Raw genomic sequence first — 27,086 nt, forward strand, 5'->3', positions numbered from 1 at the left:
TAGATTCTACTACAACTAACAAAACACACCCATGTATTATTATTTTTTTAGACTGGCACTGAAAGAATGATTTGCGCCTATACAGAAGTTTTTTTTTTAGACAAAAACAAAATTACCACAGCGACTTGGTTATTTTAGAGTATAAATAAAGTATAAAACAGATGCAGAAAAAATGCAAAAATGGAAGAAAATAAAGTGCCAAAAAAATGTGCTAGTCAGTCAGTCCGACGACATGTGTAACATAATAACCCTCCGTTTTGAGTTGATACTGTCTCAATAATAAACATATGGTTGAACTAATACCAGAAAGTTAAAATGATGGTCTGGCGCATGGAATTTAGACCCGAGCGATACTGTAGTGTCCTTGAGCATTAAAAGCAATCCCATACAACCCTGAGGGCTAACAATATCATTGTGTTTAGTCACCCGGACATCTCACTTTTCTATTGCTCTATTTATGCGAGTTATGACATTGACTTGCTACTCTACATTTCCAATAACCTTTCAGCAGAATCTTTACAATGCCTAGCAGGTTTTTCTGAGCTAAACAGTTGAATTAAAAATGCATTGGCGTTCATTAATACATAATTCAGTTATATATAGACAATATTTGAAAAGACAAAGAGCTCTTTTTTATTTTTTAAATTGCTAATTATCCTAAACACCTCATTGCAGTGTGTCAAATGAATTAAACAACCGTTTTTAGATACGTGTTTGCTGTGGTTTCAAGCACAGCAACGAAAAGCAATGCTGACTCTGTAATATTAGGGTGCCCCCACCCCCTTTCTGTCATGTGTATGGGTGAGGAGGTCGGGTCAGAGGTCACCAAGAGTGCTCAATTAGAACAACTGCTGCCACTTCAGCGTTTACACTTTGTCATATTTATTCTGGGGGGAGTTCTTTTTCTCTCTGTACATCTGTCAGACTGGAAAACAATATCCCCAGGCCAAGACCCTGTCATTGGCCGTTTTATTAGGTACACCTGCACATCCAGTCAGGCCCAATGTAAGAGTTGAACCTTAGCTTTGATTGACAGCCAGGTATTAATGTAATGATTATTTTGGTGGTGTGCAACTATGCTGATATATGATTTGTAAAGATAAAGTCTGTGTAATGGAGCTGATTAGTCCCTGTGTACCTAATGAAGATGTGTTCTGCGATATAAGCAGAAAACCAGCCCTATTTCTTTTAGTGTGTCATTATTGTTTAGTTCCTTCTATTTTGACTGCTGTTTCTTTTATTCCATCTTGCTTCTCTTTCTTGACACCTTCTTTAACCTTTTTTTTGTCATTGTCTTATCCAAACTTTGCGCCGCCTGCGGAGAAAAGTTTTTCTGTGACATTTTCCTGACCTTTTGAACCAAATTCCCTGTCTTTCTGTGCCCTGTGTTTTATTTCCCTGTGCGTGCGAAACAAGCCCTGTGTTGAATTAGCTTCTTGTCTAGTCTGTTTGAAGAGCTGCAGATAAAGAGACGAAAGGAAATCACAGAGGCTATTTAATTCTTTTCATAAAGTCTCCCCCGGGCGCGAGACTTAGTGATATCATGCTAAACTCATGTATGTTGCCATTTTTATCCCACCGAAACTAATACTGTAACTGTAGTGGGGTATCACTGTAACTGGGAAAAAAACATGAAGTTGCACAAAAGGGGAGTGTTAGCTTATGAGTTATGATGGGCAATGTCAAGGCTTTATCTTAAAGGAAAAATGTACTTTTTTGGGAAGATTCATTCTAAAATATAATTCTCCTTTTTTGAGGGTCCCAAAACCCCCAAAACAAAGAAAATGTTGCTGTGTCCCTGTGTCAGTTCACCATGGTCGTTTGTTGAATCAAACTCACAGATTAGGCTAATTGGCTGAGTTAAATGGCACTGTTCATTGTACTTTTAATTAACTAACTTGGACTGCACATCAAAAATCCAGAAAATCTCTGGATACATTATGGTGGCCATGCATTTCTAGTTTTCTTTGGCATTATTAATAGTACACAAGCTATTTTTGGCACTCTTTGGTCCCTCCAGCTCTTAATAATTGCATTAACGCACAAACACACGTGACATCCTGGAGCCACTAAGTCCCCTTTTGCCAATCTAGAAATGCGAGCTCTGATCCTGTTGACCGTGTCTCCCTCTACCTGAGCCCTTTTATGAGCCATGAATTCCAACTCTCCGGGGAGCCTTATTAAGCCTTTTCTTCAATTAAACCGTCTCACAATTGCTTTGTGGCTTCGTGCTCAAATCCCTCCCAGAGGTGGATCAGTGGGTGGGGTGAACAAACGTAGCCATCTACATCCAGATTTCTAACATCTGGGTGTATGCCTCAATCATTTATTATTACATACAGTACATTGTGCTCAAGTGTATTGATTATTGGCCTTGTATTGGCTCAGGCTTGGGGGAAAGTAAATGGAAAAAGGTTCGAATAGAAATATCCAGGCGCAATGAAGGAACTGCTTCTGCGGCTTCCCTGCCATTCACCATGTGCCCACCAGAGGCTCTCAAACATTTGTCCCTGTGTTGTTCTGCATCATCCTGCTCACCCCATCTAATTTCCCAATCAGTGTCCTGGAATTGTTTCCTCCTGTGGGAGCACAGAGCAGATGTCCTGATTTGGACCTGCTGACTCTTGGTTTGTCCAAGGGAGGCGTGGTGAGGGGGACAGTGGCTACCTTGTGACTCGAAAACTGCTGGTTTGACTCCACTTTTCTCTAATCTATTGCTCCTGATGGTGTCATCAAAGTCAAATTCCCAACTGTGGTGCTTGTAAGGAATAAGGCTGGCTGTCTGTAAGACATTGTTTCTTGTCATATTACCTGAATTTTGGCAGCCATCCTGATGTTTGTGGCCATGTTTGCAGACATAATCAATAAGAGCACTGACAAGTTTGCTGCTAATAATCCTCCGCGTTCTGGTAGAGGATGCTTGAAAAACTAAGGCAGGAAGCTGTCAACTATTACTTTATGAAATTATTGTCAACATTTTTCAGTGGTTGTGTGTGGGAGTGGGAAAGGAGGACAGAAACATTAGCAACACGCGAGCTAGCGTGCTAACATTGCACTCATATTTTAACAGCAGCGTCGTAGGTTAGCCTATCCACTGAAGAAAAACAAAATGACCAAACTTACAGCGCCCACGCCAACAAATGACTGCTGTTGATTATGGCCCATTATTTGTAAAAAAATATTGAAAAAACAGTTGTATGTAGTACGTATTCTGACCACTTGGTGTCAGTAATGTTACATGACATTAGATCAGATTACCTTCACACTGCATGCAATCAAGGCTCCAGCATGCCCCCGCGACCCTAAAGAGGAGAAGCGGTATAGAAAATGGATGGATTGATGGATGGATGCATGTTGTCAGCCCTGGCATGTCCGATATTGCCTAGTTCTCCTCCCATTCCGTGTGGAATTGGTGAGTTTTTGGCTTCTTGCTTTGTCCTTCTTCCCCACTCCATTTGAAACACTTTAAGTTAATAGTTAGTAAATTGGAGGGGCTAACTAGTTAGCTTGGTAGCTTGCTATGCTAGCGGCGATCATCTCGTTTCCCTGCAGTAATCCCATTGCTTGTGCATTACAGTAGAGCAATGTGTTGTAAACAAAGAATAATAATAATAATAATAAGTGTAAAGGTGACTATAGGGGTGTTATTTCATGTCTACAGCGCTCAAATAATGGTAAAAATCATATTTAGAAAGTCATAAACAAATTTTCTTTTTAATCGTACTTCGCGGAAATTCACTTATCTTCTGGTCTGGAACCAATTAACCAGGATAAATGACTGGGGATGACTGTATATACTGTACACGGGGCAAACTCATTGAGGTAGGGGTGGGTCAGACGCAGTATCATGTCCATGAGGAGGGAGATTTTTTTTCTTCATGACGTCACGGAAACCCGCAACTTCAAAGGCAATCTTTTGAGTGCCTTTTCTCTCAGAAGTGGAGCAAACAAGAGAGGGATATGATATATTTTCCATATATTTTTCTCAAAACTGGCTCAAGCAGGGTTCCCATGCATCCTGGAAAACCTGGAAAATTATTGACCAATTTTTCAGTCATGGAAAACAAGAAAGAAGGTAAAATGTCCTGGAAACAGTAAAGTTATCATAGAAAATTATTCATCTTTTCTTTGTCTTGGGAATGCAAACAGGTTAAAAGCTATGCACATGCATGTCTGTCGTCACCTTATCTTCTGGGCCAAATTAAGGCACAGTGCTTCTCCGCTTCGAGCTGGCACAGTGTCCCACATGACCCTACCAGCCACTCAAATTAGCATTTTCGCTTGGAGCAGTTTTGCAACCCAGTGCAGCGACTTTTCAGACCTCGTTAAGGACTTAGCACCTAAAGACACACCGAGGAAGGAGAAAAGTGTCACTAATATTGATCCATATGGTGTTGTAACTTGTCTCTGTTGTGGCTAAAAATGTCTGGAAAATTATTTCAGGGAATAATTGGGAACTTAAAATTTTTAAATTGACTGTAGGGGTGTTATTTAATTGTCCAGCAGGCTCTAATGTTAAAAAGCCATATTTAGAAGGTCGCAAACAGGTTTTCTATGCTCTATGAAAATACCTGTTACACCAACACTGCCAGGGACACATATTCCTGTTAGAACAGCATTAGAAAGACTTTTTTGCATTATAGGGGGATCTTTATGAGAAAACCTTGAGCCAACACACTTGTCATTTCAGGTTTCTAAAGTTAAGACCCTGAAAATCCTGCTCACTTGTCATCCCGTGTTGCAACGACGGTGCAATGAGCCGATCAAGGGGCTGCTGTTTAGGCGGAAAAACGATCAAGTTGGCCATGCAAGGACTGCACATTTGTCATGGGGGGGTGCTTCTCCTCTCGGTGCTGTTTGGCTCGCACTCTACCTAGGACTGACATTTCTTCCCAGGATTTTTATTCCGGATCGCGAGGCATTTGTGGTGGCTCAGTTGGTCAAAGTGGTGAGCTCACTCGCCATGTCTCCTCTCATTTGCTTCTTCTTCTTTTTTTCTCTCTTCTCCTACTTCTTCTTGCAGAGCCTGGAGTGAAAACCTGTGAACAGCATCGCACGCAGTGGAGGTGATCTTACGGCGACATTTTTAACAGTGACCGGAAAGCCTTGCAGGTACGTCAAGATTGAAAATACGTAAATGTCCACCTTAGGTATCAGGTCAGGACATGCCCAGTCAACACTGTTCCACCCCTGTCCTGTAGGTGGCAGTAATTCATCTTACAAATTTTCTGCTGGATCAAGTGGGTTACTTCTCCACTTGTAAATATACAGTAGTCATCTAGCTGCACTTAAACGTAATGGATTCTACCTTGGCTAATTCCTTGCACAATTCACCCCTGGCGGTTGTAAAAGAAGTATAAAAGGTATGAAAATGTCGAATGTCTGCTTATTTGAACCTTGAAGTCACTGCCTCCATCAGCCAGTGAGCATGGGGGAAAAAGTGCGCGGCCGGTTGCAAATTAATGTGATCACGTCAGCAGTGGGTCAACCTCATGTTGGAAAGAAAATGTCTGCGTCGCGGCTGTGAGGCATAACACAATTAGACTTTGGATTGTTCTTCTTCTTGTCTGCCAAGTTATTCCCCTTCATCTTTGCCGCTCATCCATGTTGGCGTAAGGTGACTGAGCGGATGGTCGCCGCTGCTTATCAGGGAAGTGGCTCCGTTTCAAATCGTGTCCATTAATTTGGTCGAGAAGGGAAGACGGCTGTCGTGGTGGTGGAGAAGAGTGATAAGCACGCGGATACTAGAACATGGGCCTCCATTGCAGGCTTGAGGAGAGCTCAACATTCGGTGCTCCAATACAAAACCTTAGCAAAAATTCTGTCTTTGCCAAAATAACAACAGGGTTATATTGCATGTCATCAGAGTTAATGCACAATGTGGTCATTATCATATCGTGAAGCGGCCATTATAGCACGATAAACTGTATTATGGCACTCATAGAGCCCCAGGGAGATTAAATGTATACACTGGAAATCGCACACAGTGCCGCATGTTCTCCATGGGACCCATAGAGTGTTGCATATGGTCACTTGTTAGGGTTGCCATTAAAGGACGCTTCCACTGCTTGCAAATGGAAAGCGAGCACTTTAGTGATAGAGTAAAGCTTCCAAATTTGGAGCGCAAAATGGCGATGGACTGCTGTACCACCGTCAGTATACTTCAATAAGTCTACTGTCTACTGTGAGTGCGCACGTTTTTTGACAGTTTAGACCTGTCCCAAATCAATTGCTGTTGTCGTGCACTTACTCGGAAATGACAATTGCAATATTTACCCGCTTCTCTTCTTTTCTCCTTTTTAATGGTGAATTGCAACCACTCAACACAGCATTATCGCCAATATTTGATGAATTTTAATTAAAAAACATTTAACGTCTGCCACATAATCAATATTGGCAACTCTACAGGGGCACACTCACCATTTTGACCGTTTTGAGTGCAACATCCAGGTGCTGACAGTGCACTCAGTGTGAATGCACTTGTGTACTCAGAAATGATAGTACGGGAGTGTCCAAATCATACCTGTCAACCCTCCCGTTCTGAACGGAAAACTTCCCTATTTTGCCCTTTTTTCCCTGTGCCCCCCTGATTTAACAGTTTCCCCGTATTTTAACCTTTGTGAAAAAATGTTTTAAAATAGAATAAAATCTTCTCCGGTTCTGCTTCAAGTCAATTCAGTAACACTCGGCGTAAAACATCCTGTAGCCGGTAAGGAAAAGAAAAGAAGCCCACCAGTCAAATAACATGGTTGCACCACAATAGTTGCAAAACAAAGGGGTTATGGGGGGGCTGCTGGTGGAAATTCTCATTTTCCTTCATTTCCCCTTTTTTTTGTTTGGAACATTTACGTATTATGGAATGCAAATATTTACAGCAATGGCGTAAATTGAGACAACGTCCATTCCGAGCATTATGTCACGATGTTAGGATGTCATTGCTAACGTCATGTGTGCAGGAATACCTAAATGCCAATATTTATATATAAAATTCATTATATTGAAATATTTCCCGGGACTGAGCAGTTGGCGTGCAGAGAGTTGGGATTTTTGGGGCAAATTTGTGAAAGGGTGACTGAGAATGCCTGGGAAAAGTAGTTACAGTCAAACCCTGGTTTTCGTACACCCGTTTTTGTATGATTTGATTTTCATTGATCATTTTCGCCAAATTTTGCTCCAGTACATCGTACATTGTACAATAACAAACTACGGTAGTCCCTTTGCCCTGTGCTGTATCAATCCGCAAAATAAAGTGCCCATCAAAGCACCCTAAGCGTTGCTGTGCATTTTTTATTGTGTGACTTCTAAATTACCTGCTACAGGTGAGAAACCTTATTGAATTCCATCTCGCTAGGGTGTACGAGAAGTCGGCATTAACAATAACTTCTATCTATTTGTCATTTATAATTATTTTTGCATTGTTTTCTGCATGTAAAACCATCATTATTCTCTATAACATGTATTTTTGTTAATATTTTTGGCTTGTCTGGAAGGGTTTAATTGGATTTACATTATATCTGATGGGAAAAATTGTCAGACTTTTTGGATCAAATTCATAACAAAAACCGAGGTATCACTGTATTTGTGGGTACTATTTCAACATTTTGACCCACCTCCTGTAACTAAATAGGGCAACCACAACACACCGTGTGCACAATTACTAGGCAGGTCTGTATTTTGGCCATATTTTCATTTTTAGGCATATTTTCCAACCCCGAGCTGAATAAACGTGAATGCCTTTTGGGTTTAGGCATACCAGGTGATGTACATGTGTGTACTGAGGGAGGGTGTGGCCTTGGGAGATCACCACCCTTTATTAGGTGTGCACAATTATGAGGCAGCTTATTTTCCTTTGGCAAAATGGGCCAAAAAAGAGATTTAACAGACTCTGACCAAAAAACCATTAAAATGTTTTGTTGCGAGAGCACAAAAGGGTCGAAACATGTTGAGAGAAAAACATGCACATTAACTGCCAAATATTTGAGAAAAAGCCAACGTGAAGCTGTCATATTCCAGAACTGTAATCTACCTGGAGTGTCCAGAAGTACGGTACACGGTCTTCAGTGCTCGGAGATATGGCCAAGGTAAGAGAGGCTGAAACCTGACCACCAATGAACAAGACACACAAGTTCAAAAGCTACGACTTGGCCAAGAAATATCTGAAGACAGATTTATCAAAAGTATTATGGACTGATGAGATGAGTGACTCTTGATGGGCCCGTGGCTGCATCAACAATGGACAGATGCCAGTAAGGTGGCGGTGGGGTACTGGTAAGAGATGGAATTATTCAAAGATGAGCTTGTTGGACCTTTTCAGGTTGAAGATGGACTCAAACTCACCTCCCAAACCTACTGCCACGTTTTTCACACAGTGGTACAGGAAAAAGTGTGCATCTTTCAAAAAGACCATGATTTTTATGCAGGACATTGCTCCGGCTCATGCATCCAAGTACTCCACTGCGTGGCTAGCTAGTAAAGGTCTTCAAAATAATGACATGACCTTCTTGCTCACCTGAACTAAACCCTATTGAGTACTTGTGAGCCCGTAAACATACGATTTACAGTGAAGAAAAAAAGGTACACCCCTCTGAACGGTGTCTGGGAGGCTTTGGTTGCTGCGTACTGATGCGTATGCATTAGTACTGCGTACTTGAGTTGCGTACTAATTCTGCACACAAATAGTTGCCTAATAATTGTGCACAGAGAAATATTCTCAACAAAAGCCAAAACCTCACTTTCACTTCCTTAAATATTCAAGTTTAGCGTTTATTAATACTTTTGATTGCCCAAGAGCACTGTTGTTGTTAAATAATAAAACAAATCATCAATAATGCGACTTGCTTAATAATTGTGCACACAGTGTATTCGGAATGCCTCTCAGTAGGGTGCAGTACCCTTGTACACCACTGGTAGAACCACAAGCATAGTAGTAAACTCCAGGCACATTTTTAACTTTTATGTTCCTGTTTTGGATTCACCTCTTGTATTAGAATGTGCGGCCAATGTTGTGGAAGGAGTTTATGGTGATGTTCACCAACATCAAATGCGTCCAGCAGCACAACATTTGGTCAGCGTGTGATGATGCTTCATGCTTACAACAGATGCATCCATATTTATCAGCTTTTTTTTTTTTGGCATGACACTCCAGCGTGACTCTCCAGCGTGAGGCCAGGACAAACGTAAACGTGCGATGAAGCCATTAGGGCCGCATCTGCCGGCGTGATTCATTTTTAATTTGACGACAACTCTGCAGCGTCTTGCTCCACTGGATGTGACATGGTCGTTAGGGTGGGGCTATAAAAGCGACGGCCGCCACTGGCGCACTTCGTCATACTGACCTCGCCTTTTATTGTTGTCGTTTTCCGTCTTAAAATGTTTGAGTCGAAGCAAGTCTGCAGCGCTTTGTTTTCACACCAGTTAAACCAGTAATACCAATGCAATCCCTGAGCGCTGCAAGTGGACATTTCACATCACTTTAATCTATTCTAATAGCTTTTTATGCACCACAAATCCCTCTTGAGATTTCCCCCCCCCCTTTTTTTTTAATGCCGCCTTTGGCATAAACACTGCAACTGGAAATAGGACTCAGTGACTCACATATTAGTTTGATGCTCGGAATACTAACATGAAACACTCAAACGGGGACAGAAAGGAAGAATAAAATATACAAAAGTGTTTGTGTGCCGCGGACACAACAATAGGTACACCTGCATGATGGAACGAGAGCCAACAATTTGAAGTAATATTATGGGAATTTTATGTATGTACTTTATTTATCCCACAGCGGGGAAATTAACTTGTTACAGCAGCAAGCAAGCAAGATACGCAAGTAAAGTGTACAGTGTAAAGATTGCATGGTGACTACAACATGGTTCAGGTGGTGCAGGTGTTGTAGAGCCTGACAGCGGTCGGTATGAAGGACCTGCGGAACCTCTCCTTCTTACACCGTGGGTGTAACAGTCTGCTGCTGAAGGAGCTGCTAAGGGAAACAACAGTATCATGTAGCAGGTGAGAGGTGTTGTCCATGATGGATGTCAGCTTAGCCAACATCCTTCTCTCCCCCACTTCCTCCACGGAGTCCAGAGGACCGTCCAGGACAGAGCTCGCTCTCCTGATCAGCCTATTGATCCTGCTCCTGTCCCTGTCCGTGCTGCTCCCTCTCCAGCAGCCCACAGCATAGAAGATGGCTGAGGCCACCACAGAGTCATAGAAGGTCCGTAAAAGAGTCCTGCACACACCAAATGACCTCAGTCTCCTCAGCAGGTGGAGGCGACTCTGGTCCTTCTTGTAGAGGGCGTGGGTGTTGACGGACCAGTCCAGCTTGTTGTTAAGGTGAACACCCAGGAATTTGTAGCTGTCTACCAACTCTATGTCCGCTCCCTGGATGTTCACCGGTGTAAAGTGAGATGTAACTTTAACAGTGTAGATTAGCACTAGGGATGCTGCCGATACCGATACAGTATCATCCATGAGTGAAATCGGGCGATACCAATCAATAGATTAAGTGTACATTTTTAAATATACTATTGGCTATATCAGGAGTCACCGTTTTTTCTTATGAGAGCTACTTTTACAAAATGAAAATGGCCAAGAGCTACTCATTTTTGTAACATTTATTTTCGTAGCTTATTTTAACCCAAACAAACCAAATATGCTTGTTTTAGCAGAACATTAACAAACTGATGGTATCCACAACTCATATTTAGTTTTTCAGAATGCATTTCTTTAGAGTGTTCTCACATTATTAACTGAAAACCTGAATGAAGAGCAGGCCTGCAGGTGCCTCAGGTGGTCATGGGGGGCTACATACAGGTATTTGACTTTTCAAAATCACTGGTGAAACTTTAAGGATCAGACGCCTTCTGTAAGGAGAATTTCGGTACGAGAGCACACAGCACACGAACCCGGATTCCTCCACTGCCCACAACAGCCGGCCATCCAATCCGACAAATCCAACCACTTTTCGGGCTATCTGCCTTAGACTTCTGACTGCCAGGTGGTTGCGTTGCTACATGGTTGCATTAGCCGCCGCTAGACCGATGATCACATTGGGAACTTCAAAAACTCACCACACCCCGCCCCCCCAAAATGCCGCACCAAACACGTGATATTTTTCTTCGCATGTTTTGAGGGTGAAAAACGCTCACGGTGACAGGTAAGTCCCACATGGCAGACATGCTTGTTTTTGGCTTTGTGAAGGGAAAGTGGGCGGGAGTGGGTCGCTATAGGCTGGATGCTGCAAAGGGGGCAGAGCTGATCGGCATTATAAAGCAAGTATCGGCATATGCCGATATCGTGCTTTTTCATGGAAATCAGCCAATACTGACCGGTGGCCGATCGATCGGAGCACTGTTTTTATTAGTGTGGTTGTAGTTTCTGATGTTGAACTCTTCGTTTATTTTTGAATTTACTATGGCAAAACTATGGGATTTACTATCACATCAGTATGTGTGTGATAACTTGATAATTGTAATTCTAAAAAGTCTAAGCTTATTTTCTTTTTAAATCATATCAATGAAGCCAAAGCTCAGCACATGTTAAATGTCTCTTGCCACGCCACATGTTATTATGTTATGTTATTACAATGCACAACTGTTGACATTTGCATTTGAAAATAAGATACAGTGAGGGCCATTTAGTTAAAAATGAAAGGAAGGGCCACTTTGATATTTTGAAAACCATCGCATGTAGATATGCTAAGAAGTTATACATTTCAAGAGAAAACTGTATGAACTTTGGCCTTTATTATGACTTCCTTCCTATAATACTTTGACTTTATTCCAATATTTTAACATTTCTCCCAACCTAATTTTTCATAAATGACAACTTTATTTTGTTTTGTTTGTTTCTCATAATATTACGACTTTAAAAATGTAACACATTTTTTTCCTTTAATATTTCAACTACATGCTATTAAAATGGCATTATTTTGTATTTAAAATGACATTATTCATAATATTAGGAGTTTATTCTTTTAGACTTTTTCCTGTTAATATATCACTTTATTTTCATAAAAAAAATTCAACTCATGCTGCTAAAATGAAGTTATTTTTTGTCATATTACGTTATTCTCATGAAATTACATCAATTACATCTTTTTTTTTTTTTTTTTCCAAAAACATTTTGACTTCATTCTTGTAAAATGACTGCTGATTTTTCCCTTTAGGCTGTTTTTTTTTTTTTTTTTTTTTTTTAGTTTCTTTGTTAATTTAGATTTTTATAGAGTGCTGCAGGCCAATAAAAAAAAAGCCACAGGCTGAAAATGGTCACTGGGTTGCACTTTGGATACCCCTGTGCCACACCTTTGTGCTCGCTCAAGGATATTGGTCACCATCATCAACTACAGTACCACAGAGGATTTTATTTTTTTTTACGATGATAGTTAAAATACAAGGATTTAAAAAATATATATTATTAAGTTAATAGATTTTTTATTCATTAATTTATTTTATTTATTTGTTTCTATTTTATATGGGGAAACTATTTACTATAGAAACTGTACAGGAGGGCGACAGGAAAGAAGGGCAAAATACGGGAGTTTCTTGTGAAAAAGGTATGCTAATATAAAAAATAAATAAATAAATAAATAAATATATGTATATATATATATTACAAAAAAGAAAAAGGTATGCTAGAATGGATGGATAGCATAGGATATAGATAACAGTAGTTGTATAGTTTTAACAAAATAAATATTTTAATAAAAAAATAAAGATTTCCCCCCCTCCTCCAGGACTCAAAAAGATAAATACAGTCAAAAATAGATAAGTAAATAACTTGGGTAAATAATACTGTTGATCAAATTATCATATATACAGTATATATTTTTTGTAGTACATCAGGTGAATATATATATATATATATATATATATATTTATTTATCCTATTATACTTGTTTGTATCCTATTATACTTATGTGCGTTGGTTTCCTGTCATCTGAATATGAATGCCCATAATAGACGCATGAAATGTGGCGTCACGGCTGCGCTGATGAGGAGACTGTAAGACTTGAGGGCAAAACTACAAATGGAGCGGTAGCGTCACCCCGCTCGCTCCTGTCAGCGTCACAGCGACGGATGTTCTCACACCTGCCAAGGCCGCTCTCTTCTATTGGGTGGGTGTTACATTGGAGTCATACACAAACGTGTTTTAGGATGCTTGTGCACGTAAGACGGCGACCTGTAGCTGTCATCGATCGTATGCACGTTCTCATGAATGTTGCTTTTTTTTTTTTTAATGACGCAGCTGTTGGATGAAAAGAAAAATCACCTTTTTACTGAAAATGTTTGTTTTATACACAGGCAGAGCAATTAGTTAGTTGCCTTGGTATGAATGTTTAATGCTTCATTGAGTTGATGGAACGAAGGCTATGTCGCATTTCAGTCTGATTTTCTCAAACTCTATTTAATAAAACACTAAGCTAAATTTGACTGTACTAAAAACGCATATTTTAAACCATTTTTCATCTATTTATTCCTCTACTTCTTATCCCGCCTCATTTTTTGTTCCAATTCAAACCAATCCAACTACAAAATGGTCAGCATATTCAGGACACCTTGGCTATCCATCAGCACTTTTCTAAAAATTCACACATTTCCCATAAGTCGAGTGTATATGCGACATTTTTCCCATTAAAAATGACTGGACAATGTCCAAGTTGCCCCATATTGGTGCAAATGAATTTTACATGTAATATTCTGGGTGTTCTGTGCACTGTGGCATAGATCAGGTCGCAGAGTGGTCGTCTCCCAACCTGATGGGTGATGGTTCGATCCTCGGGTTTGCGCTAAAAAATACACACTTTTTGTGTAATTTAATATTTTCTGTGACACTTTTTCCATTGAAAATGAATGGACAATTTAGTTGTCGCCCCCTACGGATGAAAAATAATTTTACATTTTCCATTACTGTAACATTCCACTTATGCTACAAGGCGATATGGTTCGGGTGGTAGATTAGTTGATGGCTGCTGGTTCAATCCTCAGTCCTCAGTCTCATGTAATCGGTTTGCCTGTGTTTTGGCCTATGCTGGCTGATGTGGTAGTGATGTATGTGTTTATGTTCTGCACAGCAGAAACCTGCTGAAAAACAGCATGTATGCTGAGTCAGGCCTGCTTTTTAAAAAATATTGGTTTAAAAGCTAAATAAATGAAATAAATAAATATATTTATACATTTAAACATTTTCTATTTTTACATTCTGACATTTCAAATTCCAATGTTGTTTTGTCCGCTAACTACTGCTTTCCAAAATCCAAATGTTCAGCTCAATCAGGACACGTAGGTTATCTATCAGGACTTTCCAACATTTTACATAATTCAATATTTTCTCTGATATTTTTATTATTGAATATGAATGAAGAATGTCACTCTCACCCCCTATTTAACATTTCATATAACATTTGGGTTGTTTTGTGCACGGTGGCATGGTTCAGGTGGTAGAGTGGTCGCCTTCCAATCTGGTGGTTGCCTGATTCGATTATCAGCTGGTGAATACATTTCTACATTTTATTTATAGTTCAGTTCAGCTTCAACGTTTCAGCATTCAGACACAATTTCTACTGAAGTTGCTTCATCTTCATTTAGTCAGATCGTGCAGTTGGCCTGTGAGTGCATGTTGGAATTTGTAAACCATGACATTGATGTGTTTTGGAATCATTTTCTGCGTGTTTTCACTGTTGGACAGTGAGCATTGCAAGATTATGTGCCAAAGCCTCAATAAGTCAAGTAATTCCTTCAATCGCACCCTATTTTGACTTTCCAGCTGCGTTTTTTATCAAAAAGTGTCTCATCAACAGCTCAATTCTGCTCTTATCTGCAGCACAGGGAAAGAGATTAAGAGTTGAGGTGGCAGAGATTTGTGTCCGTCACAGCAGGAAGTGTCCTGGAAGTGCAGAAACACGCTGGACCCCCGTGTGGCCTGCCTTTTTGGGGAGTGGATTACGGTGGAGATGAGCATAACATCTCACAGCGTGCGGAGGCGGATGTTTTATTGATAGGCTGTTATACAGACGGGCCACAAAGTGGACACGGCCACATGGCGTGCTTACAAATGAAAGAGATGGCTCTATGCTGCATTGATTCCATGCATGCTGTTGCAATACAAGGCTGGGCAAAGTTAGAACAAGGTTTTTATGCATTTGGTTGAATTTTTGTAATGTTTACAAATATTGAGGCTGATCTTTCAAAAACAATGGTGCTTGGAATTGAAACTAGTAAGATGACATCTACTTTTTATAATCAGTGGCAGCATGCATCTGGACTATGGGCCATGCGTCAAGAAGTAGTAGCAGTTTTTGCTGCAGGAGAAGCCAAAAAAAACCTAGCCGCCCTCCATGGAGAGAAGATGACGTTAAGATTCAGCATTCTGAGGAAAAAAAAAAAAAGGTTTACGTTAATCCATGGCGACACTCCATGTTTGTGCTCTGATTTCCATCAGTGCTTCCTGCATTTGAGACGTCTTTGTGCCTCGGCTGCTTTCAATTTATTCCCCTTTTTATTCATTTATTTGCCGTGTTTGCCTTTAGACGTCACAAGAGACATTATTTGCATTAGAGCCTGAAGAGGAATAATCCATTTTTTGTTCCCACCCCCCACCATTTGTTTGTTGTCCTGGCCTGCTGCTTATTTGACATTATTTGAGCAACATGTTTTTGTCACACTCTCATCGCTCGAGTCTGTTTGTTTGCCTTTGTGTGTTTGTTGTCATGTTGTAACACAGCATAGTCATATTTGGCATTTGTGTGGAGGACATACCTACCCAATACGCCACTTTGCGTTACAAGCGGTTCGGTGATGCCGCGTGGCACTCGCCAACGACAAAGGCCCGCCGGCTGTTTGGTGATGTAATGATCCCTGCCACGGCCTCTTGGCGCCCTCTGGTCGGTTTAGACCAGAAGAGGATGAGAGGTAACAGGTCGAGTGTAAACACACAAGATGGGAAATGACGGTGGCAAACGGTATTTTAATGGAGTCCGGCTCGTGATTGGACACTTATCACTGACAGGGTTCTTGCTCTGAGCACTTTTATTATTGGTATTATTCGTATTATTAATATTATCATAGGACCCGAGCACAAAGACCCAGCTTGTGCAAGGGTCCTGTTGTAATTATTTATTATTATTATTATCATTATTATTATTATTATTATTATTATTATTATTATTATTATTATTATTATTATTCCTCTCCCTTTGTGATCGCTGGCTTTGGGGTACTAAACGTGCACGAAAACTCACCAAAATTTGCTGATGCGTCAGGACCGGTGAAAAATTAAATATTTTGGTGGTCCAGAACGCTCTGCCTCAGGCATGTAGTTATTATTAGTAGTATTGTGATGTTACTAAAATGTAGTATTAGTATCGTTATCATTATTATTGTTATTATTAATAATAATTATTATCATCTATGTCATCTGTGACTTTTCTTCTCATTATTATTAAGAAGGAGAAGAAGAATATAATTTAAACATATTTAATAGAAAGAAAATCACAGTATATAAAATTAACTTGCCTAACAATACATTAATTTCGTTATGTACTGTATATTTAATGATATCATTTTATCTTTGTTCTTGTTTTTTTTCTTTGTTTTTTCTGAATTCTTCAGTTTTTTTTTCAATTAGTGATTAATTTTCAGATGATTTTACTTTTTCTATATGCTGTATATAGTGTACATATCAGGGCTGTCAAAGTTAACGCGTTATTAAGGCGTTAACAGACGTTTCCTTCAACCACACTATTTTTTTGGACGCACAATTAACGTGCGCACCGTAGTTGTCACTGTGTAGCTACAAGCTGGAGCAAATATTGAACAGAAATTGAAAAAAGAAAGGGGTATTTTGATGTGGTAAATTTAGCTTCAAAGCCCTGGCAGATGGCTCTCGCAACAAGACCAAAGTTATTTGTATGTACTGTCGCTGTGATTGGAATTGTCACGGACTACGTCGTCGTTGACTTGCCTGAGAGAGGCGGGAAGGTACTGAAGCCCTGCCGGTATTTTTGTAATTGACATTTATACAGTGGTACCTAGGCATACGAGTGTCCCAGCTAGCAAGTGTTTTTTTTTTTTTTTGACGCAAGCCGGCTCTGGGCTGATTTTTTGCCTTAAACTGCGAGCTAAAATTTGCGTACGAACTGCAAGTTAACGGCAGGCATAGCTGAGGACAGCTATGTTGTGGCTTCTGTCTGTCTAGCATTAGCTAGAACTAGCAGTGCACTAGCTAGTAATAAACACATCAGTAAAACATACGTACATTATAGCGATATAATTTATCTTATTTATTGTGTAAAACTATGACAGAAACAACATCAAATTAAAAGCACAAAATGAATACAGATACAGCCTGGACTTTTTTTTCTAAAGAGGTTGTGTCCCACAGATATGCACATTGGCACTCAATAAGTCAATAACTCAAGGTCATCAAGTCTTACCTTTATGCATTCCCACATAGCATGAGCATTTGGGAGCAAATGAAGTGAAAGAAAAAGGGTGAAAATACAGTATAGTAGTACATCTGTGTGAATTGATCTTGGAGATGCATAAAGTATCTACAGTATTTGTGCAACGTGTGAGAACAGGAGAAGGTGCGTCCAAGGACGTTCAAACAAAATAGGACAAATTGCCGCTAGCCTTAAGCATTCAAATTCTGGGGGATTTCTAACCGTATATTGTTTTGCAACCCCCCCATCCACCAGTACGAGGCTGAACTTCGCTTTTCAGAGAGGTTGTGTACTTTTGTATTTTTTTTTTTAAATAAAACATAAAATTAGATTTAGTTATCGTTCTATCGAATTGTTTACCATAAAGACATTTACATCCCTACTTATTATTATATTAAACTTTACATAAAGAATTTATGTAAAGTTTTTGCTTTGTATTACAGAAGAAATTGCATATAACATAAAGCGTCAAGTCGGTGGAAGTCTTTTTTTTTTCAATCAACTTTATTAATGCCTCAAGTCGGTGCAAGTTCAGACTAACACTTGGTGACGCCTTCTGACGCATCACGCTCTCATTGGCTGATTATCGGGGCACCGCCTCCGCTCTCATCCCATTGGCTGATTATCGGGGCACCGCTTACGCTCTCATCTCATTGGCTGAGTTATACAGCATGTACGTGAGTTTGTGTGAGAGACAGGCTTGTCCCTTCAACTTCCTTCCTCTTCGTAGTCCCCCTGAAACTAACTTAAACAATTAAGTTAAGTTACAAATTAAAATGTTGCACACAGCATTATTGTGTAGTGCGTGTGCGTTTGTCTGTGAGACCAGATGACTCTTAGACTCTTTGAGTCGTGTTTCGACTCAGGCTAGTTCTCCTCCTCCTTCCTGCCTCCACTTGCGCTCCTGACCAAGACATCTCGTGAACGGTAGGATTGTTTTGTTTTTCAGTTTTATTCAATTACAGTAATCTTATTTATTACCTTATTTTATATCGGAATGTTACTCTACTATGTTTATGCTAACGTTTTCCTATATTTTCCCACCCCTATTTGGTGGACTTTGAATATTTTGAAGTGCCAAAGGGGTGAGTTTGGGAAGATCTTGGAACGGATTAGGCTATTTACATGTATTTTACGCTTCGTATAACATAAAAACCCTATAACATAAAGGTTCTCGGAATGGATTATTTACGTTGTAGGGACGTCTACTGTGTATATGTGTATATATATATATATAAAATTTTATTTTCAGCAGTTTGACTCCTGATAGACATTTATTTGAGCTTCAATCAAAACAGCTATAATAGTTTTACGTCAAGGGAAGGAATTTGGGTGGCAGTGGAGTCAAACGAGGGCTTTTGTAATTGATTAAAAGAAATACAAAATGTGTGAATTTGTTTGTCAATTAGTGGGTAAAGCCCTTCTTTCCGCTGGTTTTAACCAGCTGTTCTCAGTAAGAGTGGAGCTGTTTCAGGACTGATGCTCAATCCAGGCAAACGTTTAGCAAACACTTTTCTGCCAGACGCTCATTTGATCTGCACTCAGTAGCACAATGAGGGTGGAATTAAAAAGCTGGAAAACTGTATCATCCTCCCTAACAGGTGAACATAAATGAACAAGACAATGGAGCTAATTAGCTATTAAAAACTTTTATTTCCCCAATCAGGCCGCCTAGTTTAACAGAATTATTATAACAGAAGAGTGAAAGAACAGAAGAACAATCCAAAACAAGAGAATGAAGTAAAACGTAGAGGAGCAATGGATTCAACTTGTCTTTGGCGTTAACAAAAAAAAAAGTAGTTGTACACATTCCAGTCCAAAATGTGCTCAAAAGTGAAACTAATGGTGTCTGTAATTAAAATGTACATCAGTACTTGTCGTTGACAACGCTCCACAGGCTGCTCTTCCATCTGTTAACTACTAACCGAGTGGTTTGTTCCGAGACAGACTGCCTGCGTAATAAGCTCCTTTGCTGACGCCACTTTGGGTTTCCGTCCCGTCCTGGACGTTTTGACTGACCACTTTGATGGTTTTTATCTTAACCTCAGCTGCTCTCCCTGCCCTAGAATGTCATGGAATTAGAGTCGAGAATAGTATCGTAATTTCCCTTTATGAATTAAAGTCATTGCCCCAGTACAAATGGTTATTCCTGTGCAAAAGGAATCGACCACATAGGATTTTTAGACCACATCTGGCAAACAGGGAGGATTATTGTTCTATATGCAAGCAAATTAGTTACTGTACCTCCGCCAAGGAGTTTATGCTTTTGTTATGTTATGTTATGTTTTATCTGTCTGTCTGTCTGTTTGGGTTCAAAATAACTTGAAAAGTTCTGAATGGATTTGGATGACATTTTAAGGAATTGTCAGAAATGGGATATGGAAGAACTGATTAAATTTTGGGGTTGATCCGGATCATTGTCTGGATCCAGGATTGTTTTAAAGGATTCTTTAACATTGTGAGATTTTCACAATTTGTGCATACAACTCCACAAAAAGTGGTAAGAGCACTTGGGGAAAAAAATACAGGACAAGTTTCCAACAGGTTCTAGAAAATATTAAAAACTAATCCAGATAATGGAATAATTCCGGATACTATGATCCAGAATATAACAAAAATATAGGTGATCTTTAGAATTTTCATCATAGGAAGACAACAAGTGAAGCTATAAACGTTCCACAAACACCATTATATATATATATATATATATATATATAGCTAAGACATTGTGGACTCTGGAGTGTGCCAACGGATTTGTTGTATCTTCAATAGCTGTGGCGCTAGATCCAGACGAAAACCGCCATTACGGAAAATGCCATTTTTGTGAATAGCTACTGAATTAATATTGATATCAGTATGAATCCAATTGCTAATGTTGTGTTTTCATAGTCAAGGAATCTAAATATGTTGATAAAATAAATGTAAGACTAATATTTATGGTGTAAATCACAATATGTGGGGAACTATAGTGCTTGGCGGAGGTCATCGCTCTCTGAGTGCTTTTTCGAGTTTTATTTCTTTTGAGTGGTAGGTATCTGATGTATGTATCTGTAGTCAAATGTCCAATCCACCCATCCGTCAGAACCCACATTCACATTTTTTCTGCAATAAATATTGTTCGAGACAGTATCGAACAATGTTGATCTTTTTTAATGCGATTTGGATTCAAGATGCTCCAGATAGGTGCTCAAAGGTCATATCAGTACACATTTCTAGTTGGATTATCATCATAGTGGGTTATTTTGCAGCCGTAATTTTAAAAAAATTAAAAAAAAACAAAACACTCAGAAATACGCAGTGCACTTGAACACTCATCAGTGTGGAGCTCACATGGAAGGCAGGAGACAGAAACAGCGTTCTGTGTGCATCCTAGCAGCGATTAAACCACCCACACACACACATAAGGATGATTAAAGGATTCCCTGGCTGGAATCTGTCTATCATGTTCCAACTCGAAAAGAACCAATATCAACAACACATGGATGCCTTCTTTGGACACTGGCTGAGACTTTATCATACGAAAACCGGTGAGGACAAAAAGGTTCCACTTTTTTACATTTGGAAGAAAAATGCTTTTTTACTTATGTAACGACGTTGTTTAAAGTTGTCAAACCTTTTGAAATACTGTGCTTCTTTTTTAACCTAAATATGGCAGCTTTCATTTTTTGACTTGTATTTGCTGATTGGCTGTGAGAAATCTCATGGTTATGCTGGACAACCACTTTAATCTTGTTTCTTACCAAATATGCTTCCTGGTCCTCTAAATAGCTACATTATATCACAAAAAAACAGGTGACATTTAGTGCAAATTTAGAAAAGTACCGATTTTTAAAAATTATATGGTTAAAGTCAACCTTTCCTGTGTCAAGCTGAGGTCAGTCGTCTCCTCTTTTCGTTAAAATTCAACACCTTTCTGTCTTATTTCGGTGCCCGTCAATAATTGAGTGAGTTATAAAATGCAAGCAGGTCTTTACACCCCAGCTTTGGCTTTTCACACGACTCCGTCTGTCCCGGCGCACTGAGGCGGGCAGCGTGGGCCGCTTCACCTGTCACATGATGTTCCAGTCACACCGAAGAGTTGATACATTCACTCACCTGACTTACACTTTTACTTTCACCTGACTGGAGATGTGTGCAGCTATCACGGCAATTACACTGAAACTCTCAGCACACGCAACTGTGAAGCGTCCTGGCTACTTTGATCATGGCTGCGAAATAACAAACAATGGAGCCAAGTGCCAGCATTTTGACAAAAAATGTGAGAAACACTACTGAATTCAAGAAATAACAGGAAGGTGTTGTCCGTGTCCTCCGTGTGGCCTTCAGTCATGAGGGATTCCCCCCTGCAGCTTCTCCACATAACCAGCTGCCGTTTGACGCCCCTGCACAACACGAAGCTCCATTGTTCGTTGAAGGAAAAAACATCTCAGATCATGATCGTGTTTTTTTTTATTCCCCTTGGTTTTTCTCCAAGCCAATTTATGTTGGATCATAAAACTTGTCTCAAGCCTACACTCATTTAGCCCACAATCTTCCATCCATCCACCTTCTATACCGCTTATCGTCATTAGGGTCGTGGGTATGCTGGAGCCTAACCCAGCTGACAGGGTACACCCTGGACTGGTTGCCAGCCAATTGCAGGGCTCATATAGACAAACAACCATTCACTCTCACATTCATACCTATGGACAATTTAGAGTCGCCACTTAACCTAACATGCATGTTTTTGGAATGTGGGAGGAAACCGGAATACCTGGAGACACAAACAAGACACAAACAAGGCCACACAGAACACAGACCGCACAAACCAGAACACAAACAACAGAATGTGACACAAATAGAATATAATTTACAGTTTTAGGGCCTTGAATGACGTGAACAGAGTTTTTCCTTTCTTGTAATTTGGACTTAAAAAGAAATGTGACGGGTAATGAAGTTAACTTCAAACGGCTTATAAATGCTTCATGAGTGTATACGCGATGCAGCGCTTGGCAACAGAGGTCGCGCAATATCCTCTGAAGCTTGCAGTGCGCACACGGACTGTTTCACCTTTTGTTATTTACTGTATGAATTAACTCATGAATCATTCACAGAGCGTCCATGAAGGAGGCGGAGCGGCACAATAAATAAATCATCATCGCGCTATAGCAGGCCATCGTGGTGCGAAGGTTTGGACGATAGCGATGATTATTGTTGGCTTTTGAGAGTAGACTGGACGGATGTTCTCATCCTAGCACACGCTGCCAGGTGTGCGTTGGACGAGAAAGGTGTAAGTGACGCCTGTAGACACCATGGCAACGGCTGTGACCAGGAGATGTCACATGACACATTTGCTCAATAGACTGCGGCTGAGTGAATTCATGTAATCTAATCAGTGTATGTAGGATAATATATAGCCATGCGGAATACTCTAGTTATCTTGGTGGAAAATCGGTATAATGGACTGTACAAGTATGTGTACATACATGTATTTTTGGGATGGCCAAATTAATATTAATTGATCTTTCAGAAGTCTGTCAATTGTTTGACATTGACACCGATGCAAAATGGAATGCACTACTTTGCTGCAACCAGCAGAGGCACTGTTGAGCCAGTTTCAACCAGTTTGCTGGAAGTGCAACAACAACTAGAAATTGAGATACAGTACATTCAATGAGACATTGCTTTCATCAATATGACACCAGCACTGAAACAGGAGTACAGAGCATTCTTCCCATTGAGATATTATTTGAAAAACTAAAAACAAAATAAAGTAATTCATTGTTGTCACCTTAATCAACCAATTGTATTCTGCCTGGTTCAGCGAGCCCCACGCACCACCTTGGGCTCAAACCAAGGTCCTTTAGAATGAGTGTAGAGAGCACACTGTCAACGTGATGCCCAGCGCAGGTCTCAAGGTTCAGGGAGTAAAGTTTAGCAACGTATAAGAGAACAGTCACACTTGCTGGCATCCGTTGCACTCACCCCTCTAAACCTCACTCTCATCGGGTCACAGCACCAATGTAACCCGCCTGATTCAGCCAGCCCCAAGCACTGGCGTGGGCTCCAACCAAGGTCCTTTGGAATGAGCGTAGATAGCAGACTGTCAACTCGACAACCAGCCCAGCTCTTAAGGTTCAAGGAATAAGGTTTACCGATGTACAACAACGCAGTCACCCTGGCTGGCATGCGTTACATTCTCCCACACATAATGGACAAAATACAGTAATTACAAGATTTAATACAGAATTAAATGATGCATCACTATCGGTTTCATAGGAGCATATCCTTTTTACATGTTCAATGATACGATCTTTTTCCTCGATGATGCTCAAGCGGCTTGGACCGGGCATGCAGCCGGTGTTGATTGCGCTTCTCCCCTTTCCGAACATTTTTGCAACGTCTGGCTTCACTTCCATTGTGGAGGCTTTCCTTTTCTTTGGAGCACTGCCATCGTGGAGTCTGCCTTGCACTTGGGAGGCATGATAAAGGGCAAAGGTTGGAGAGGGAGACCGGGGGTGATATTGTACACGTGACTGTAAAAAACTACTTCGGTCTCTTTGAAGGGTATTTTTTTTTAAATGTTGCCACCTGTATTCCAAACTTTTCACAGAAAGGAAAGAAAAAAGACATTTATTTCCTTGCTCGTTGTCATGAAAGGACTGATGTTTCCCGCACTGTTTTTCCTTTTCGCCCCCCTGCTCTCTTTAAAAGAGATGTCCTGCGGTGCCAAGCGGGAGGTCGTGAACAATCAAGGCTTGTGGCCTGTGCTCAAAACAAAACCAAGCCCTGAACACATCAATAACAACCCTGTGGGTGGAACAAGAATCAGCAGCAGACGCCTGTTTAGCTTAGCTGCATCTTCTTTTAGTGATTGTGTTTTGGTGGCTACATGCAAACATGCAAAATAATGGCAATTACTTTAGCTAGCCCAGGGCCCACCCTGGGTGCCCATTCCTCAAAGAAAAGACTCCTCGGAAAGCTGTGAAAAAAGAGGTCGTAAAGGTCTCATTTTCTACATCCAATTAAGTGGGAGGTTCTTCTGTCACATTTCATTTGTAATCATTATGTACATTTGCAAGAGTAATGAGAGCCCGATGGAACAGGTGAGGCCCTCTCTCATTGTTGCAGCCACATCTCTTGATTACGAAACCGTTAAATGGCAAAGGAGGACGTTCGCGGTCAATTGCATCAGTCATTACAAGAGCACATGAATATGTGCTCGTGAGAAGTGACGAGGTATTCCATTCAGTTAACGAGCAGTGCTCATCGTGTACTGTAGATGAATGCTGCGTTTCCCTGGGCACCGGTGTTCATACTGACCCAATGGAGTAGGCATGTGCTGCATGATAACCTGAGGCAAAAATATCACAGTTCACGGTATTATAATTACAGCTCTAAAATGTGTTATTTTGAAATATTGTTATTGAAAAGAAGAGAAAACGTTTCAAACATGATGGAAGTGGAATACATGCATTTAAAATAAATAGCAAAAAAAAATCAAAATAAATAATAAATAAAATGCAGTTCTTAATGCTGAATCCAGCAACTCAAGTCACAACACTGTAAATATCTTAGTAAAAAAAAGAAAAAAGCGTTAAAATAGCGTTAAAATAAAACATAACATTACACCTGTGCTGCTCTTCTTTGAGTCATATTAGCTAGGTGGTATAGTCATCTTAGCATGCCACATCTTCCTCTGTAACAAGTTGATCGTATTTGTTTCAATAACATCAGATGCAGGGGTTCCCAACCACTGGGCCGTGGCCTCATTCAGCCCCGCTCATGGACTGTGCCGCGGTAACTTTCAGGTGCAATGACAATAAAAATACACATTAAAAAAATACATTTGTAAATAACGACATACAATTTTATGTAAATGCATAGCAATTTTGGAAATGTGGGCCATTATTTTATTCAAAAAATAATATTCAGTTTGAAATCCCAAAGTGTATCTTGTTTTGTTTCATTGTGTTTCGGCATCCCACTTTGTTCGACTGTCCTTGAACGCACCATAGTTGCGTGCGTGTGTGTGCTAACTTTCTCCCATGCTGCACAGACAGACTACTATAGTGTATTTTCCCGTTTTTCTTTCACCTCAATTTGGTCCCAAATGCTGATACTATTTGGGAATGCATAAAGGTAAGGTTGATGACGTTGCTGAGTGCTAATGTGCATATTTGTTCAGTGCAGAATCGCTCAAGCTAATTTGTGCTAGCACAGCGACCTTATAATCTTCTCTCTGAAAACCAATCCAGGCTCGTACTGGTGGATGGTGGCTCTGTGTTAATTTTGATCCTGTCTTAGTTTTACACAATACATAATAAATAACATAAATTTGATTGCTTTTTTATTGAGTGTGACTGCTAAGCAACCCACCATGGGGCCAAAGAAAGTCTCGAGTGCCAATTTGATGAAGAATAGGGTAGTTTGTTCATGTCACGACAGCAGCAGTGATGCTTATGGACGCTAATTCCGTCTATCTTGGAGGTTATAGCTGCTGCATCAGTCAGTGACTAACTGAATACACACATGTGATTTTTCAGTCTATTTTAATTCATTTGTGAATACAAAAATGAACTTCTGGTGTTAAAATACAGTTGTTAGGTATGTTTCTACACACCGGTAGGCGTCATGTTAAAAGTGTCTTCTTTGTTAAGGTCTGATCACGCAAAGTTGCATTGATACACAAAAAGGGAACTCACAGTTGGCCTTGTAACACGTCCCAAGGCCGCTCATTCCTTTCTAAAAAGCAAAACCGAGCAGCACAATCCAATTAAATAAATGTTTGTGGTGTTTTACTCAACGATCCAGGAAATTGGCTTGAAATTAGCCATCGTGAAACGCTAAAGAGGTCAAGCGCGCCACAAACACGTGCGTGTGTGTATGTGTCTGTTGGGGGGGGTGGCTTCTTTAGGAGGAAACCTCCATCAAGCAGCAGATGTTCCCTCACCACGTTACTTTGTCAGCTAACAGTTGCTTTCCGCATCTCTCGTCGCTAAATGGATCGCATCATGCTCGTTGAGGCGTAAACATTTAACGTTTGAAGCCCAATTTCAACTCAATTGTGGCCAGATGTTGCACTCGTGCGCGTTGGAAAGCTCATTCAGAAGCTTCTGTACTGTTCTTGTGTGATGTAGCCATGGTGGTGGCAACACAACTCAGCTAAAGCCAAGTTTTTTCTGTCATTTTGTCTCCCCTTTCCTTTTATTGTTTTTCAGCCCTTGTAACAAGTCCTTGTCTTCCATCTGGCTGACATGAGAGATAATTGAACAACCTTTATATGTCAAATTTGTTTGATTAATCACACGGGGGCGTAGCTGGGTGCTCGATTGGAATGTCACAGGTTTGATCGGAAATAACCGCCACCTTTTGCGAAAGGCCTCGGGGCGAGTGAGGGAATGATGGGAAGCGTCCAACTGTGCTGCCAGCCGCCTGGTGACATTCATGTTTGCGTCTTGGCGGAAAGAAATAAAATATCAGTGATGGAAGCTCAGCGGGAAGTATCGGTGCGCTGCGGGGAGGCACAAAAAAATAACAATATATTCATATAGTACAGTATATAGTGCAGCATAACATTCACTCACGCTGGCTTTGTTGAGAAATGGCTGCTGACGTAGAAATAAAACAAATGTATTCAAGAAGCAGCTGCCAGTGTAAAAGCCAGAAC

The 27,086-nt window shown here is 40.3% G+C and overlaps 1 protein-coding gene across 5 annotated transcripts in view; it reads left to right on the forward strand.

The window, feature by feature from the left end:
• Positions 1–27,086, forward strand: part of lingo2 (leucine rich repeat and Ig domain containing 2) — a 252,837-nt gene that overhangs the window by 70,714 nt on the left and 155,037 nt on the right. For 4 of the 5 annotated variants that reach the window (XR_008572877.1, XM_054791870.1, XM_054791871.1 and 1 more), the window contains exon 3: positions 5,024–5,112. The exons of the other annotated variant lie outside the window; for it this stretch is intronic. The gene's annotated coding sequence lies outside the window, so the exon portion shown is untranslated. The remainder of the gene's footprint in view (positions 1–5,023; positions 5,113–27,086) is intronic. 5 annotated transcript variants of the gene reach the window in all.

The sequence above is a fragment of the Dunckerocampus dactyliophorus genome, chromosome 11 (assembly GCF_027744805.1).
Source record: "Dunckerocampus dactyliophorus isolate RoL2022-P2 chromosome 11, RoL_Ddac_1.1, whole genome shotgun sequence".
NCBI lineage: Eukaryota > Metazoa > Chordata > Actinopteri > Syngnathiformes > Syngnathidae > Dunckerocampus > Dunckerocampus dactyliophorus.